The sequence below is a fragment of the Heterocephalus glaber genome, unplaced genomic scaffold, assembly GCF_053883595.1.
Source record: "Heterocephalus glaber isolate CG9 unplaced genomic scaffold, H.glaber_assembly_v1.0 deba00001587, whole genome shotgun sequence".
In the NCBI taxonomy this organism is placed as follows: domain Eukaryota; kingdom Metazoa; phylum Chordata; class Mammalia; order Rodentia; family Bathyergidae; genus Heterocephalus; species Heterocephalus glaber.
The window spans coordinates 1,925,012-1,944,199 of record NW_028258365.1 but is presented as its reverse complement, the minus strand read 5'-3'; the positions used below and the strand labels follow the sequence as shown (position 1 = coordinate 1,944,199).

General features: G+C 34.5%; 1 protein-coding gene across 17 annotated transcripts in view; it reads left to right on the top strand.

Moving 5' to 3' along the window:
* Inpp4b (inositol polyphosphate-4-phosphatase type II B) overlaps positions 1-19,188 on the top strand; it is a 1,082,298-nt gene that overhangs the window by 503,949 nt on the left and 559,161 nt on the right. For all 17 annotated transcript variants that reach the window (XM_087193385.1, XM_087193387.1, XM_021247702.2 and 14 more), the window contains one exon: positions 5,592-5,648. The gene's annotated coding sequence lies outside the window, so the exon portion shown is untranslated. The remainder of the gene's footprint in view (positions 1-5,591; positions 5,649-19,188) is intronic.

The following is a 19,188-nucleotide window of genomic DNA, read 5'->3' as shown; positions in this document are numbered from 1 at the left end:
GTTCTTAAAAGTATCATTCTCTTTGTTTTCAGGTTCTGATCAATGATGCTAATGAATTTGTTATAAACAAAAGGAAAGCCTACTTTTTATATTACCTTTTATTACTTTTCTCTTCAAATTTTATATCTTTTATATTATATAATATGGTTGGTTTCAACAACTGATACATATTTTATTTTAAAGTATTTTTTGACTGTAAAATAATTTGTTATAAATATAAAATATGATATGTACATTTTTCAAAAATTACTTATAATGTATCAGCCAAGGATATCATTACAAATGTCTGGCTTTATTTATTTTTGTCTTTATTATGTATATGTCATAAATGGGTACTACACATAATAGAACTCTATAAAACTCTACATGTGCATTTAATATTAGCTAATGTAATATGTGACATCCGTAACATATTTTAATTGGGCTTATTATATATGTTTGTATATATGCATTTTTAGTTTTGTTTTGAAATTAATATTTCATCTCCAGATTTTCATTACTATAATGAAATACTAACTGAATACCTGATTATAATGAAAGTATAATATCATTAAATAAATGTTTCTTAACCCATGTAAGTTTATTTTGTGAAAGTGGTGGTATTATCACTGATTACTTTTTATTTTAGTTTATCTCTAAATTCTTCATATTTGTACCTTTAAGCTTTCCTATCATTTAATTAAATGTAACTCTTCTAAACAAGTTATAAAAATTTTATTAAGCTGAAGTTATAGACACATTTTTACACTTTTATTGCAAGAGTAATTTTGGGGGGAAGAATAATAAAGGATAATGGATCAGTAATCTCCTCCAGTTGTTACTATTTTGATGTAAATTGATGTGCTGTTTTGATGTGTATATATATAGATAGATGTTCAAATATAGAGATAAATATATTAATCTATATTAATTTTAAAAACAGAATTGGTATTTTGAATATGAACTAGTTGTTGTTAGTACTATTAATAAAATCTGAAAATTTTACATCATTTAACATACTTTATGAATTTTTTTATGATACAAGGTATAATAAGTTCCTTTGACTATATTTTGTTCATGTTTTGTATTACTAAACACAGCTACAGTGAATAACTTTGTCATTAAGTCTTTGGTACATCAATCATTATTTCTTTAACGTGAATTAATAGAGAAATTCAAGACAGAAGAGATATATGAAATATAAGTATTTTGGTTGAAAAAAATGTAAACTTTAATGTCTTTAATTTGTTTTACTTCTTTTTTGTTATAAATTTTGCTATTCTTAAAATTGTTTATTATTTTTTATTAAATTTAAATATTTAAATCTCATTTCTATTACTTCTTTCCTTTAAAGAAATTCTTAAAACAATTTTAAATGATAAATATTAGGTATACAACTTTTATTTCACTATCTTCATAATTCTGAATGGAAAGGAGATAAACTTCATTTGAGTATTTTAATGTGTTAGGAATGGTCCTAATATCCCAACTTAATTCTTGTACTCTGCAGTTTTTACATGGTGCAGTAGTGGATATTAGATGGCAATAACCTGGTCCAGGCCCAGAAAAAATGGCCTCGGGCTGGGTGAGACCTTAACTGAATGTCAACCACGTGGCTGGAAAGGGACCTGTGGGGACCAGAGATGGCAAAGAGGACCAGGAAGCCTCAAGCCAGGCACACAGCTTGGGTTGGACATAGAGCAACCAGGCTGTGTGGGGCAGGACAACCCGCTGTCATCAAAGTCCTGGCATAGGCAGCACAGTAGGACAACTCAGGAAGTTGCTGAGTTCATGTCTTCTGATGCAGGGGCATCTCGTGCTGGCTCATTTGGGCCCAAACTGAAGGCCTTCCGTGAGCTAGGGGAATCCATCACACAATCAGTGCCACCAGGCCAGGTAGTTAGTACTTGATTTTGCTTCTGGATACTCAAGTTACACTATAGGTCTCGAAGAACACAGTTAAGTTAGACATTTATCTGATACATTTCAGTCCTTTGTCGCCTTTTTGGATTATCTGGAGCTATTTTTCTGAGATGTTTGTTCATTTAAACAAAAAGTTTAAAAAACATTGTTTCATTTTCTTCCCATACTCCATACTCTAATTTTTATGAGGGAAACTTTTCACTTACTGAAAGGTTTTCCTAAGTTTTCAATAGATTTGTCTCAAAATCTGGAAACCACGGTGACAGGTGCTATAGAAATTCTTAGAAACACATCAAAATGATTAAAATGGTCTTTACACATCTCAAATCTATTAATGTTTCTTTATGAAAAGCAAATGATCTATTTAAAATATTAAATATGATTATTGCAATAAGTAGGACAGATTGAAAAAAACACATTTTTAAGAAGACCTGCTCCTTGTATTGAAACAAATCTAATTGTCTAAATATCTTTCCTCTAACAAGTTGCAGTGCTTAAATTAAAATGTCAGCTAAATCTGTTATTAAATATATCATTCCCTTAATTCTCACCTCTCATTCTACTTCTGGATTTTATTTCCTTTATTAAAATGTATAATTAAAAATTTCCTGGGAATTGCAAATCTAATCTCAGCAATAAATTAAATTAATATAATTTCATTGCCTTAAAATATACAGACTTATTCTGATTTTCTAATATATTATCATTGATATCGATTTGTGTTTCTTAGTATTTGGCAGGTTTTAAAGGGCGGTCACATGTCTTTTCTGACTTGACCTTTTAAACAGATAAACAAGATAGATATTAAACATTTAAAAGAGAAGAAAATGGAGATGGAATAGCTTACCTGATTACTTCTAGTGTACGAAACACTAATTGTCCTTTGTATCTTCCTCATTCTCACCTTTATCTATTCTTTTATGTCTATCACCTTCTCATTTTCCAAACTGATAATTTATTAATATTAATAACAATTTACTTCAATAAGGAACTCCAACTTGTCTCAATAAGTTTAATCCTTGCTAAAAGATAATTTTCAACATTTATTAAATATTTTAGACCAATGGAGTACTTTTTAATGGTTATAACTTTTTAAAGATCATAGCAAGCTATCTGCTATCTCTCTTCCTAGGAATTAAACAAATTCTGTATATCAGGTTTTCTTTTACTCTACCATTGAATTTGGAGTTATAGGATTATTCTACCTGCTCTAACTAATAAACTAAGTTTTTTTTTTAATTTTTCACTTCTGTATGCATCTACTTGATTAGTGAGGAGTTCTTCTCCTCCATGGAATCACTTAGGGAACTCAGGCTATTTCCATCTTTGGAATCCACCATTCTCTGTTGCCTGAGTTCTCTACCTTAGGTCCATCTGTTTATTAAAGGCTTTAGCATGGAGATGACACAATCTCTGCTCATATTCCTCTAGTGAGAATGAGTCACACTGGCAACACAGAATCCAAAGCACTAAGAAAGTGGATCTCTGACTGAGCAAATGCCTCCTAACCTCAATACTATCCTCTGAAAACCAGAATGAATTTGTTTTTCATAGTTGTTCATCAATATACCAGAAGATTACTACTGTTAATGCCCCATTGGTAACATGTGGAATGCTCTTTTATAATAAGGCAATAAAATGGAAGTCTCAGGATTTTCTAGATGTTTTCACAAGCATGAGCACATAACTATACAAGGGACCAAGCCATGTTTACTCTCCCTCACTCTTCTGGTTGGTTGTTTTAGGATGCTGTTTGGCCACTCACCCTCTGGTCACCTGGAAGACAAACTAAAAGTAACTTTTCATGGGGTCTATCTACTAAAAGGTTGTCCCAACTAGCATGTTCTAAAAGTTTAAGATAGACTCTCTTCTGTCTTAAGTGAAAGCCTTCTAGCATCTGTATCTTCGAATGGAGAAAAGTCCAACCTCACTATTTCCTAGTCAATAGCTAGTGCCAAGTGGGGTTGGGATATTCATGTTTTAAATAACAGTCCTCAACATCTGACAGAGCGTGAAAGAAAGATCCAGTAGTGTTTTAAAGGGTCTTTGCAACTAGGGAAGCATTGTTAAATTAAGAAGTTCCCCATGTTGATCTGTCAAAAAAAGATACAACATTGTAAGTGGAAGGACTCAAACGTTATTTCCTATTGAGATTAAAACCTATTTTTCAGATTCTACTACCTTTTTGATATCTATTTTTAGGAATCTGTATAGTTTCTAATTGAAATTTTTATGCTATAATTAAGCTATTTTCTCTTGTAATCTCTTGCACAGTGGAGAGAATATTTCCTTATATATGATTTTTGGCCTGTTGAAATTTATTTTACCATTGGTCATAAGTTTTAATTCTGTTATGGATGAATTTAAAGCCTCACCAGAAGCACTTAGTTTTACTGTCAATCTTCGATACTTATTTTACCTGTAACCGACATTTCAAAATTAAGCACTCAAATATTCTGTACTTTATATGGTTGTCAACATATAAAGAATAATAACTTTTTAATCAACAGTGTATGTGCTTTTGAAAACCAACAGAAATACAAGAAGCTAACAAGAGAACAAGTAAGAATACCAGATAGATTGGAGTGCTGGGAAGCTACTCATTCCCTTCATGTGGACCTTAAAGGAATAATGCACATAATTGAGAAGAAAACAAATTAAATTAAGATTTTAATCTACAGTATGTTCCCACAGATTCTAATTTTTATACTCACATAATTAACTGTGCCAGTCATTAACTATACTGAATCCTTTTAAGTCTTGTTACTTAACCATAGCCTCATGCTGTTAATTATGGAAAATGTAAGGCAAGGATTTTTTTTTTAGAAATATAATTCATTCAGGTGCCTTAAAGCACTTAATATACAGGGTACAAAATTAGCTACACTTGTCAGATAGTTTTCAAGGAAGATATTAAAAATTAGCATGTGGACAATCCTCTCACTTAGATTTGAGCCACGTCTTAAAGAGTGTGATTCATTGAAATCATGGTGGGCTCCATAACACAAAAAGGATTCACAGAGGGAAGAAAATGTTAATCTACTCTGCCTTGTTAGTGAAAGTTTAGAAAATAAAGTGACAAGAACTGAGCAACTGTGGAGATAATGGAGCTCACCTACTGAGATAGATGGTGTGCAAGATAATTTTCGTAAGTATGTTTTTAACAAGGAAAATTGATGCCATTCCACAAGGATGAAAGGATTCCTGGGAGAGGATTTTTTTGTTGTTGTTTGGAGAGCATTAACTTCTGAAATCAGAGTTTCATGCAATGAATTAGAAAACAGAACATCTGATTTCTATACCAAATTTGTAACCTTTTATTCTGCGTATCGTTGCTTTGAGAATTGAAGAAGGTAATATGTTTGAAGGTTACTAGTGCATTTTCTAAGTTCAGGAACCCTTAATTATGTGTAATCTCTTTTTGGAAGCTTTGGTGGATTGTATCTCCTGATGGTGACACTGTGCTCCCTATTCAGCTACCCATAAGTTCCTGTGGATTTAGTGATATCAGGCAGGATTATCAGCATACCATGAAGGAGATAAAACATTCCTATTGACCAATAATGTTATATTTGCATTTCTTGATGAAATTGATCTATTATGTTTAGATTTATGGCACATTATAATTTTTTTTCATATAAGTCTATTTTCTTTGCAGTTAGTAATTGCTCTGTTTTTTACTTTCTTAGGTCTTTATTCAGCTGGCACTTTTCAAGAGAAAATACTGTAAGGCTTCTTTCAGTAAGGTAAGACACAGTGTCTAAAGCATCAGTGACTTTTTCTCCTTTGTTCTTTGGAGAAGACCTTCCTGGATCATTCTGCCTCACAGCAGTCTGGACTTGTTAGTCTCTACTTTTGAAACCCAGAGGTATGGTAATTTTCTCTCACCATTGTTTGGGGGAATTTTTTGCCCGTCACCCAACTGTACTCCCTGTCTCCAGGGTCTGCTGTTGTATAGGTTAATCTTAATGGTTAACTTGACTGGATTGAGATTCCTGGAGTGGTAAATGAATTGTGAGGCAGTAATCTCATCACTGGTTTAATCCATTGATAAGTTCATAGCTAATGAGCTATTAAGGAGTTGGACTCTAGTTGGAGGAAGTAAGTCATGGAGGCATAATCTGGAGGACTGTATCTGGTTCTTGGCCCCTTCTTCTCTTCCCTTTTTTTCTCTGCTTTCTGGCTTCCATTAAATGAGCAGATTTGTTCTATGATGCCCTTTTGATATGATGTTTCTGCCTTGGAGCTAGAGGACCATGGACTAAAACCTCTGAATCTGTGAGCCAAAATAAGCCTCTCCTCCTTTAAATTGTGGATGTCAGTTTATTTTTTTCCAGCATGCAAATGTGACTAATACAGCTGTATTTCTTTGTTGTTGTTGATGTTGGTTATGTCTTCATTTAGAGGAGGACAGTTTTCATTTTTCAACAAATGGATGCTTGTTAAATAAAGCTTTTGAATTCTAGAATATCTAAAACTGTCAATATTCTACCATCATAGTCAATTGACAGTTTGGCTGGGACTAGAACACTTTTTATAGAATTTTGAAAGTATTGCTGCATGATGTTAGAAGGTATTTCTTCTGACCTTCTCCAATGTTGCTATAGAGAGGTCTAATACAATGCTCATTTCTGATCTTTTGTCTGTAATCTTTTTGTGCTTTTGCTTTACTTCTCCAAAAGTATTTAAAAGCTTCTTTTTTATTTTATTTTATTTTTTATTTAAAATCTTCTTAGCTCTCAATAGTCTAAAAATATTACAAAGATTTACTTTGTTATAGAGTTCTGTTCATTTGTTGTGTTAAACTGGGTGTGTTCTGTTTTTGGAAATTTTGTGATTTTTACATTTTTTTAAAAAAATAAACATCGTTGAGATAAACTTACAGTGAAGCATGTCCATATCAAGGATATCATTCAGTGTGTTTTGATAAACATACATAGTAATGTAACCTTGACTCCAGATAAAATAAGAGCCAGTTTGTAGTACCAAAATGTTCTCTAACATCTCCTTGTGATAATCCCTCATTTCTTGCCTGGTGACAGGCCACCATTGAATCATGTTTGGTCACTCTAAAGTCTTTATTTACATCTTCAGTTTTCATTCTGATCAAAGGGCATAATCTCTGTCTTAAAAATCATTTTTCTCTGATTCTTATCCCTTCCCATTTCTTCTTCCTTGTCACTACTGAGTGACTGGAAAAGTCTGTGCTAACAGTGTTAATTAGGATATGATGTGCTGCTAAAAACAAGACTAAAGTTGAGAGGAGGAGGCTTCCCAGCCGCCATAGCACCACTCCCAGTGCAGAGGAGGAGGCTTCTGGGCTGCAGTACCACAGCTCCCAGTGCAGGAGAGGTGAGCCACACAAGTGCCAGCAGCACCCCCCACACCTTGAAATTAGAAAACACATAAACAAACCTCAAAACCAGACTTCCATATCACCTACAGCAACCCCAAAGGGAAAAGAGATGGAACACTCTGATACTCAACCACCTGTACTCTCTGAACTGGCAACAAAAGAGGATCTGGAAAAAGTGAAATCAGAAATAATTTCTCAGATAACAGCAGAGATTATGCCCATAGTTGAAGACATAATTAATAAATCTAGAGAGGACACAGATGAAAAAATAGAGGACCTGAGGAACATGATGGAATGCCAACATAGGAAACAAATGGAATCCATAAAACAGATGCAAACAGATTCCAGGAGGTTCAAAATTTCATTGAAAGTTTACACAGCAGAATGAACCAATGCGAGGACAGAATTTCAGGTATACAATATAAGATTGCAATTACAGATCAGGAAAAGAAAAATTTCTTGAAAATATTAAGAGACCATGAGAAATCAATTCAGCAAAGAAGAATCACATAAACACTAATTGGAGTCAACAAAGAAACAGGACAGAGTGCAGACGACCTAAAAAAAAAAAACTGTTCACAGAAGTGATAGCAGATAACTTCAGAAATAGGGGAAAAGAACATGACATAGAGATAAGTGAGGCATATAGGACTCCAACTAGCCTTGATCAAAAAAAGTCTAGACATAGGCGTATAATAGTTAAGATTCCAGAAACCCAACACAAGAACAAAATTCTACAAGCAGTTAGAGAAAAGAAAAAAATCACATACTACAGAAAGCCTATCAGAATCACAGCAGACTTCTCAATGCAAACCCTCAAGGCAAGAAGAGCTTGGAGTGCAGTATTCCAAGCCCTAAAGGAAAACAGCCTGCAACCCAGATTGATGTATCCTGCAAAACTATCTTTCAAAATTGATGGAAAAATGAGATACTTTCATGACAAAGAGCACCTTAGGAACTTCATGTATACCAAATCAGCACTCCAAAAAAATTTAAACAATATCCTAGGAAAAGACAATGAGGATCACAACTCCAAGAAGCCCAGCAGAATGAAGCCATTGGGCACAATGAGAAATTAAATGGAAAGGGGGAAAATCCAACCACAAAAAAAAATCATGACAATGATGAGTCAATCCATATCAGTTATAACCATCAATGTTAATGGTATCAATTCACCGATCAAAAGAAATAGACTGGCAGATTGGGTCAAGAAGCAAGATCCAACACTATGCTGCATACAAGAAACACACTTAATTCAAAAAGAAACTGATAGACTGAAAGTTAAAAGTTAGAAAACAATACTCCATGTGACAGGAACCTCCCCAAAAAACAGGAGTAGCTATGCTCTTTGCAGATCAAGTGGATTTCAAACCAACCCTGATTAAGAGAGACAAAGAAGGACACTACATCCTTGTAAAGGGAACAATCCAAGAGGAAGAGATGACAATCATTAATATCTATGCATCAAACACTAGTGCACCCAACTATATAAAACAAATACTAACAGACATGAAAAAACAAATAAGCACTAATTCAATAGTAGTGTGGGACCTCAATACCCCACTGTCACAAATAGATAAGCAACAAAATACTAGAACTCAAACAAACTCTTCAACAAATGAACTTAACAGATGTATACAGAGCGTTCCACCCAACAAAATCAGAATACACATTCTTTTCAGCTACACATGTGTCGGTCTCCAAAATAGACCACATACTTGCTCGCAGAACATGTTTAAGTAAGTGCAAAGGAAATGAAGTTATCCCCTGTATATTATCAGACCATAGTGCAATTAAACTGGAGATCAATTGCAAAAGAAACTGCAAGAATTTCATAAACAAATGAAAATTGAACAACACACTTCTGAATAACCAATGAGTCACAGAGGAAATTGAAGAAATCAGACAGTTCCTTCAATTAAATGGCAATGACAATACAACATATTGGAATCTATGGGACACAGTGAAAGCAGGCTTACAAGGGAAATTCATAGCACTAAATACTCATATTAGGAAAACAGAGCGAGCCTAGTTGAACAACCTGATGCTGAACCTTAAGTTTCTAGAAAAAGAAGAGCAGGACAAACTCAAAGCTCATACAAGGGAGGAAATTATAAAGACCAGAGCAGAAATCAATGCAATGGAGACTGAGACAATGATACAAAAAAATCAATGAAGGGAAGAGTTAGTTCTTCAAAAGAATAAAGAAAATTGATAAACCCTTAGCCAACCTTATCAGGAAAAGGAAAGAAAAGGCCCAAATCCATGCAATTAGAAATGAAAAGGATGAAATTACAATGGACTCAGCAGAAATTCAGAGGATCATCAATACCCTCTTCGAGAACCTATATGCCAATAAGATGGAAAACACATAAGAAATGGACAGATTCCTAGATATGTGTGAATTACCAAAGTTGATCGAAGAAGACCTAAAAATTCTAAACAACCCAATATCAACCAATGAAAATGTAATTAAATCTTACCAAGTAAGAAAAGCCTGGGTCCTGATGGCTTCACTGCCAAATTCTACAAGACATTTAGAGAGGAACTACTGTCACTGCTGTTTAAACTCTTCAATGAAATTGAAAGGGAAGCAATACTTCCAAATTCATTCCTGAAAGCAAACATCACCTTGATCTCCAAAGCAGAGATAGACCCAACCACAAAAGAGAACAATAGGTCAATCTCACTAATGAACGTAGATGCAAAAATCCTTAATGAGATACTGGCAAATAGAATGTAGAAGATCATCAAGAAGCTCATACACCCTGACCAAGTGGGATTCATCACAAGGATGCAGGAATGTCTCAATATACACAAATCAATAAATGTAATACACTATATCAATAGAACCAAGGACAAAAACCATATGATCATCTCAATAGATGCAGAAAAATAATTTGACAAAATCCAACATTCATTTATGATAAAAACCCTACAAAAAATTGGAATAGACAGTCTCTACCTCAATCTAACAAAAGCCATCTATGAAAAACCAACAGCTGATATCATACTAAATGATCAAAAACTGAAATCCTAAAAAAACCAAAAAACCCTGAAATCCTTCACACTAAAATCAGGAACAAGACAAGGATGTCCACTATCTCCATTCTTGTTCAATATAGTTTTGGAAACATTAGCCATGGCAATTAGACAAGAGAAAGAAATAAATGGAATAAAGATAGGTAATGAAGAAGTCAAATTGTCATTATTTGCAGATGACATGATACTCTATCTAGAAGACCCTAAGAACTCCACCAAAAGTCTTCTAGACTTAATAACCAAATTCAGTCAAGTAGCTGGATACCAGGTCAACACACAAAAATCAATAGCTTTCCTCTACATGAACAACAGACTCACTGAGAGAGAAATAGGGCAAACAATTCCTTTCACAATAGCATCCAAAAAACAGAAATATCTAGGAATCAACCTAACAAAAGAAATCAAAAACCTCTTCTCTGAAAACTATGGCACTCTGAAAAGAGAGATTGAAGATTATATCAGAAAATGGAAAGACATCCTGTGCTCCTGGGTAGGAAGAATCAACATAGTGAAAATGGCCATACTTCCAAAATTGCTGTATAGATTCAATGCAATCCCAATTGAAATCACAGCAGCATACTTCATAGACCTTGAGAAAACAATCCAAAAATTCATTTGGAACAAGAAGAGACCCAGAATAGCAAAAGCAACTCTAGGTTACAGAGACATGCCTGGGCATATTACAATCCCCAAGCTGCAGTTATACTACAGAGGTACTGTGACAAAACAGCATGGTACTGGCAGAGAAACAGACCTGAGGACCAGTGGAACACATTGGAAGATGCAGAAACAACTCCAGACACACTCAGCCATCTCATCTTTGACAATGGAGCCAAACACCCTCACTGGAGTTAAGATAGCCTCTTTAATAAATGGTGCTGGAAAAATTGGGTTTCAATTTGCCAAAGATTAAGATGAGACCTATATCTCTCACCATGCACTAAATTAAAATCGAAATGGATCGAAGATCTAAATATTAAAACAGAAACATTGAACCGGCTGGAATAGAGGTAGAACTCTTGAAGACACTGGTGTAGGAAAAGATTTTATGAACAAAACCTCAGTTGCCCAGGAACTAGCACAATCAACAAGTGGGATCTCTTCTTATTAAAAAGCTTCTGTACAGCAAGAGAAACCACCTTCAGTGTGAAGGGACAACTCATGGGGTGGGAAAATATTTTCACCTGCTGTTCACCAGACAAAGGTCTACTATGTAGAATCTATAAAGATCTTAAACAAATCAGACCTCCAAAATTTAACGACCCAATCCAAAAATGGGCATCTGAAATGAACAGACATTTCTCAGAAAAAGAAGTAGAAATACCAAAAAAATATGAAAAGACATTCAACATCACTGGTCATTCGAGAGATGCAGATGAAAACAATGCTGAGATTCCACCTCACCCCAGAAAGAATGGCTGCTATCATGAAATCCACCAATAACAAATGGGGGTGGGGCTGTGGGGAAAGAGGAACCCTGCTCCACTGCCAGTGAGATTGTTGACTGGTACAACCACTGTGGAAATCAGTATGGAGATACCTCAAAGAATTAGGACTGGAAGTCCCATTTGACCCAGGTATTCCCTTGCTGGGTAACTTCCCAAAAGAATTAAAAGAATCATACCACAGTGATATATGTGCACCCATGTTCATAGCAGCACAGTTTGTAGTAGCTAAAACTTGGAAACAGTCCAGATGCCTATCAACTGGAGACTGGATAAAGAAAATGTGTTTATTTTTTAATAAAATGGAGTACTACTCAGCCATAAAAAATGAGAAATTAGAGACATTTGAAGCTAAATGGATGCACATTGAGGCAATACTCTTAGTGAAATAAATAGGACACATGTGTAAATATGGAATAGTTTCTGTAGTGTGAAAAGCTGAGTGTAAATAAGGACTAAACGGTATAATAGATAATGTGAAATAGGAAGAAAAGGGGCAAAGGGGAAGTGGAAGTGGCTGGGATAGGGGATAGAAGAGAAAGGAGTGGAATTAATATAAGAAAATGAAAAAATGGAAACAAAGTCTTTGTAAATAGGGAGAGATTGAAGTGTGAAGGGGAGGTCAGGGGAAGGAGGAAAAATAAGAACCAAGAGAGATTATGTAAAGGTGCAAATCTTCAATATAATTTCATTATATTGTATTCCTAAAATGTACCAATAAACTTAAATTTAAATGAAAAAAAAAGAAGACTAAAGTTGAGTGGTCTAGGCAAGAAGTCCCCAGGTGATGTAACAATTCCATTCGCAAGGACCCATGCTCCTTTTATTGTCACTGTGTTGCCAGCCTTAACACTCGGCTCCTAGCTCATGGACTAGACCTGCCTCTCTAGAGCTACTATCATGTATGCTTTCCTATCTGTGGGGAGGGGGGAAGATGCAGGTACCGCCCCACATTGTATTGGCCAACATTAGGAAAATGGCCACACATGATTGCAGTGAAAGCTGAGAAATATAGTCTTATTAGGACAGCCACATATATAGCTGAATTTATGGGTTTATACCAAAGGAAGACAGGAGAATGGATACATCCAAAGAAATAACTGTCTCTTCTGCTTTGATTTCCATTCAGATCTTTCTCATGTATTGCACTGAAATTATCTGTCTTTATCTACTTTCTATTGCTATGATAGAATGCGTAAGACTGGATATATTAGAAGGAAAAGTTTATTTCGTTGAGTATTTGGGTGATGTGAAGTGGGGTGGGGGTTGAAGGAGTGAGACTGTCTCACTGTGTATCCAGGCTGACCTCAAACTTGTGATCCTTCTGTCTCAGCTTCCTAAATGCTGGGATTACATATGTGTACCACCTTGCCCAGCTTTAGAATTTATTTTTTTAAATTAATTGTAGCAAAATACAGAAAATACACAAAATATTCTCCTCAAAGATTATCAAAGTGAACATACCTGCAAACGTCAGATTAATACTGCCAGCACAGTGGATACTTTCCTTGTGCCCCCATTAAATTGTTCCCCTCCTTAAATGTAGTCACTAATATTGCTTTGATTTCATTACTTCCTTTTTCTTTGTAGTTTTAACATTAATTATGCATCCCTGATCACTTTGAATAGCTGCTTCTCTTTCTGACCTTCATTGTAATATAAATAATGTGAAACATTCTTGTCCGTTTTTTCTAATCCAAGATTTTTGCAATAATCATCATGTTGTTTTAAGAAGTACTTAAAGGTCTGGGGATTTAGCTCAGTGGTTCCACCGCCTGCCTTGCAAGCTAAAGACCCGAGTTCAATCCCCGGTACCAAAAAAAAAAAAAAAAAAAAAAAAGAAGTATTTAAAATATTTGGTGTTGTTTAACATTTCCTTGTATGAGTGGACTGTGTTTTTCACTCCCTAGTCTACTTGTTGGATATTTGAGACAGGTATTGCAAATGCTGCTAGAAACAGTCTTGTGTGTATCTCTTGGGCACGTGTGCAATTCTAATGGGACTGTGCCTAGGAGTGCAATGACTATACTGCTTTTCTACCAGCTCTTCGTTCTTTTTTTGGTACCAGGAATCGAACTCAGGACCTTACACTTGCAAGGCAGGAACAGTGCCACTGAGCTAAATCCCCAGCCCCCTCTTCATACTTTTTTATTGTGTTATCGTTTTACAATTTTCTTAGTTGAAAATTCTTAATTGTGTGTTAAACATATCTTCTCCAGCTTTCTGCCTTGCCTCTTAACTTTTTCATTGTGAGTTTTGATGAATAGAAGTTTTGCATTTTAGTGTAGTCTAATTTAGCTCATAGCTTTTTGAGGTTTTTTTTTTGTTTTTTTGGTTTTTTTTGGTACCGGGAATTGAACTCGAGTTCTTACACTTGCACAGCAGGTGGCCAAACCACTGAGCTAAATCCCCGGCCCCTAGCGCATAGCTTTTTGATGACGTTTTTACAGTTTTAAGATCTTTTCCTATGTTGAGATTCTGATGTTATACTCCAGTATATTATATTTTAGAAGCTTCATTGTTTTGCATTTCATGTTTAGATTTTTTTCATATTGGTGTCAAAACGTTCTAGTGTAAATTACCGAAGAAATATATTTACCCCTTCTCAATTGTGCAGTGTAGACTTTCTTGTAATTCAAACATTCCTAGTCACTCAGTTTCATTTCTTTTATCTACTTGTCAGCGTGGTACCATTGTCACATCAATATTCTAGCCTTGTATTAAATCTTGATTTCCAATAGAGCAGTTTCTCTTCGCCTTGCTGTTACTAGTCTTCAAATAACTTACAGCTAACAACATACCTCACGATATTACAGTAGAAATTTTCGCACTAAGATCAGGAAAAGGGCAGTGTGTTTACTCTCCTCACTCCTTTTCAACATCATAATGAAAATTTTGAAGAAATTTTAATCAGGAATTAATGATGAGTTTTGTCAAGAATTTAGTATTTATTTAGATAATCTTATGCTATTTATCTCATACCTTCTGTTAATGTGATGAATTGCAATGCTAAGTTTTCATGTTAAACTCACTTTACATTCCTAGGTTGAATTTGATTGTTTTGTATTATTTTTATATTTTGCTGGATTTGATTTTTCCAATAGTTTACTTAGAATTTTTACATGTAAAACTCATCTAAAATCAGAGGATGCTCAAATCCTTTGTATAAGATGGCACAGTACTTTCATTTAACCTACTTATATCTTCCTCTATACTTACTAGTCATCTATAGATTACTTATATAATATAAATGCTATGTAAATAGTTTAATTGTTTAGGGAATAACAACAGGAAAAATGGGCTGTTCATGTTCAGGGCATGATTTTTTCCATAAGTACTTTCAATCTACATTTGTTTGCATCCATGGATACAGACTCCAGTAATATGGCACACCATCTTTGTTTGCATCATATATGTTTCCTATTTTTTACATTTAACTTTTGTACATTTGCATATGTAACACATTTTTATTACTGAGTTTATCAGTTTTTTACTTCAGTTTGTCTTCTTATATTTTTAACTTTTTAAATATAATCTATGCTTATTATTTCAATACTATTTTAAAGTACACATCTTGCTGTAATTCTTCTGTATTTTCTTGTATGATTTGGAACAATGAAAATTTTTTTCCTGTAAAACTGGTATTACTAGTATAACAGTTATTCTAAAGCTTACAACATGCTTCCTTTTCTTACCAATATTTAATATTAATTGATATTGTCCCCTCATCCTTGACAATGTAAGGACTTTTAAATACTTTAACTCAATTTGAGCTCAGTTTGTTTTCATCTTTATGTACATTATTATTGTGTATTTAATTTTATATACTTTTTACTAAAATACTTTTTATTTTATAGCACCAATACTAATTTAGATATCCACATATTACTCTCACTGCTCTTTATTTCTCCCTATATCTTTAACTTCCCATTTTTATTTATCAATATCAAGTACATCATTTACTGATACTTTTCATGAGTCTGTTGTTGTAAAATTCTTTTAATTTTTATTTCTTGGTAATATTTCTATTTCACTATTATTCTTAAAGTTTTTTGTAAATAACATACAATGGCATATATATGTAAACAAATTTAAAATATCACTCATTTCTTTAGTTTCTTTTGTATATAGATCAGTTAGCTGTCAGAATAATTACTGCTTCTTTGAAGTTAAATCTCTTTTTACTTCTTATTTTAAGAAATGTTTGTACTTAATTTTTACATTGTTAATGTGTTTAGATTTATTTTTATTTATAATGCTTGAAATTTGTAAAGTTTCTTGAATCTCTGGCTTAATATCCTCAAGCAATTTTGGAATATTCTCGATATCTTTTCCAATAATACAGTTTTGGGGGTTTTTTTGGTCCTGGAGATCGAGCTCGGGTCTTTGTGCTTGCGCAGCAGGCAGTGAACAATAATGCAGTTTTGCCATCTTCTTTCTACCTCCCTCTTTTTTTAATGTACACTGGACCCTTGATTTATAAACTGAGTTCATTTTTGAGGGCTGATTGTAACTCAAGTTGGTCAATTGCCTTCAAAGTCTCTCTCCTGCATAATTTTAGGCCACACTTTCTTCCAGGCAGCTCTCAGTGTCCTTAGAGAGACACTGGCCCAGGATTTCTCAATAAACCCCACACAGGAAAGGATGTTATAATGTTCTTTCCAGAACTCTTTAAGAGTTATATCTGTATCTGAGACCATCTGGAAGCACAAGCGGCTAGCTTTCAGCTCATAACTCAAAATTTTGGTTGTAAGTTAAAACTAAAATTCTGGTCATAACCCAAATTGTTTGTATGTCAAACTGGTCATAAATTATCCCTAAATGATAAATTCTTATACCTTTTCTCTGTTTCTTACTATCTTTTGAACATTTTTATCCTTTTCTCTTTATACTTCACTTATTTTCATCTTTACCAAATAGTTTTGGAAACTGTTGCTATTTTGCTTAAAAAAGAAACGTCCACTGCTGTAAGCCCAGCACTTGAGAGGCTGAGTCAGGATGAATTGAATTCAAGGGGGTCTAGGCTACATAGTGAGGTCTTGCCTCAGAAAAATAATCCATTAAGTTTTTAATTTTATTTACTGTATTTACAGGTTTTGGAATTTCAATGTCATTATTATTTATAGTTTCCTCTTCTCTGCCAGAATGTCCAATCTTGTCTTGTATCTCTGAACATAACAATACAACCACCTTAAGCCTCTTTTTTTAATTCATTAATTTTATTGGAACATTTTAGGTATACAATATGCTGACATTCATCACTGGAAATTTGTACCTTTACATAATGTATCTTGGTTCTTGTTTTTTTCCCCATCCCCTGCCCTCTGTCTATTTTGCTTTCTGAAGCTGATATTATTCCATTTCTGCTGTTGAATCTGGAGAGTTTGGTCCCTGTTGATTGTACCCTTATTTGGATTATGTACCAAAATATTGGTTAATTGGAGAAATAATTTGAGTTCTAGCATGGTATTTGTTTCTCCTGAGAAGACTGTGTAGCTCCCAGGGGCATTAGCAACATTCGAAGGTCTCAGTTCACTCTCAGTCATCATGACTTGAAGCCAGGAAGCCCTTCCAATGAAGAGACATTTCCTGCTAGGTCACTGCTACTCCTAAGACTGTGCCTTTGCATTTCCACCCAGGCCTAGGTTTACCTACCTCTCCACATGTGCAGGCAGGCCCTGGGTGCCAACCCCATTTTTCTTAGTGCTGTTAAGGATTTATAAACTGCTTCTTAGCTGATTCTCCAGACTCCTCAGTAGCCCCAAAAGTCAGGCTTATTTTTCTGGGCTTTTGCTATCCATTCTTTGTTGATATGGTAAATTTTTGCTCTTTTATTAGCACAGTAAAGACTTAAAATACATTATTTTTATAACACTTTATCCAGATGTTCTAGTTGTCCTCGGTAGCCATATTGATTTACATTACACAGTATGCATTGCCAGAATTAGAAAGGTTAGTAGAGTTCATTTGGTTCACTTGTTGAAAAACTGAACATTTGCCTACCTCCCAAAAGAGCATAAAATATCACCATTTTTAGAATGTAAAAATAAAGTACTTGAATTTTAAAAAACATTTTATTTGCCAAACAATAAATAAGTACTTACAAAAATTTAAAAAAAAATTAACTGTTGGGGTTGTAACAGAAATCTAGTTTTAATTAGCTTGATTATGAAAGCATTGGCTTACTTATCCAAATTACTGAAAACAGTTAACAGGGTTGGCCTGAGAAGTAAGTGGATTTAAATAACAAAACATGGTGAAAATGATACCTCCCTTGTCTTTCACCTCTCTTCTGTTGTTTAGGTCTGGATTTTACCCTGCCTCACGTGAGCTTTTTCATTAGGATAGTCTTGGGTTTACATCTTTACATCTTCACTAGAAAGAGGAAAAAGATTATCTTTTCTTCTTCCTCTAAAATGTAGTAAGAAGAATCCTAGGAAATGCTTAGAAAATCCTTGGCTTATGTCCTATGTTGACCTTAACTCATCACTGGGGTGATCCATCCACAGCTCTGCTTAGATCCCTTGTCCATCCTCAGACCTGTCTCTGTCAGCTTTTCTAGACAGGCGATTCTGATTGGCCACAGAATATACTTGCCTTGGGAGCAGGCTAAATCCAGAGAAAAGTAGAGGAGAAGAACAATCGGAGGAAGTAAAAAAATTGTCCGTTTATGCTACATAAAACCTTTTCCAAACAAGTCCCAGCCTATTGCCAACATTACATTTTACTTGTTGCCCCTTCCATACCTGAATTCTTTTCACAATGAACTTTTAAATTTTTCCCTCCAAATGTGTCATTTCTTTTCATGACACCATATGGCTTTCTGATCTAGAAATGTGTTCTGCTATGCAACCTAGCATTGTCTCATGATTGTAAAGAGCCAGATTATAGATCACCTGAGTGTGCTTTCTGTGCCCTTCTCATCCACGGACTGATAGACACACATGTACACACTTACATGCACACACACATACACACTCACATACATATACACTCACATATTCTGAAGTTCCTTTCAAGTTAAGAGGTTAATAAATAACATCTTCTCTTTCAAGCAGAAACTCTACATTTCTCCTGTTGAAACTAATCTCATTGTATTTATATTCTTACACCAAACTGTAATGAATCCCATTTCAGTTGCCATTTCTTACCTTGTACATAAATGCTATACTTTGTCACATCAGAAACAGTGCATAAACATTTGTTGAATGAGTAAATGAAAACTGACATCCACCAAGGTTTACCTCTCAACTCAGTAATCAGTCAATACTGTCTCTTCCTAAGAAGCAGCTTTATTATATGTCCAAGAATTTCATCACTTCTAGTTGATTAGGGCTGAGAGAGGAACCACGGGGCATGCTCCTTACCATCAGTTACTTCTCTTTACTTGCTTAGCCCTGGAAGAGCACAGCACACTCTTATCTGAGTAGTAGTAATTCTCCT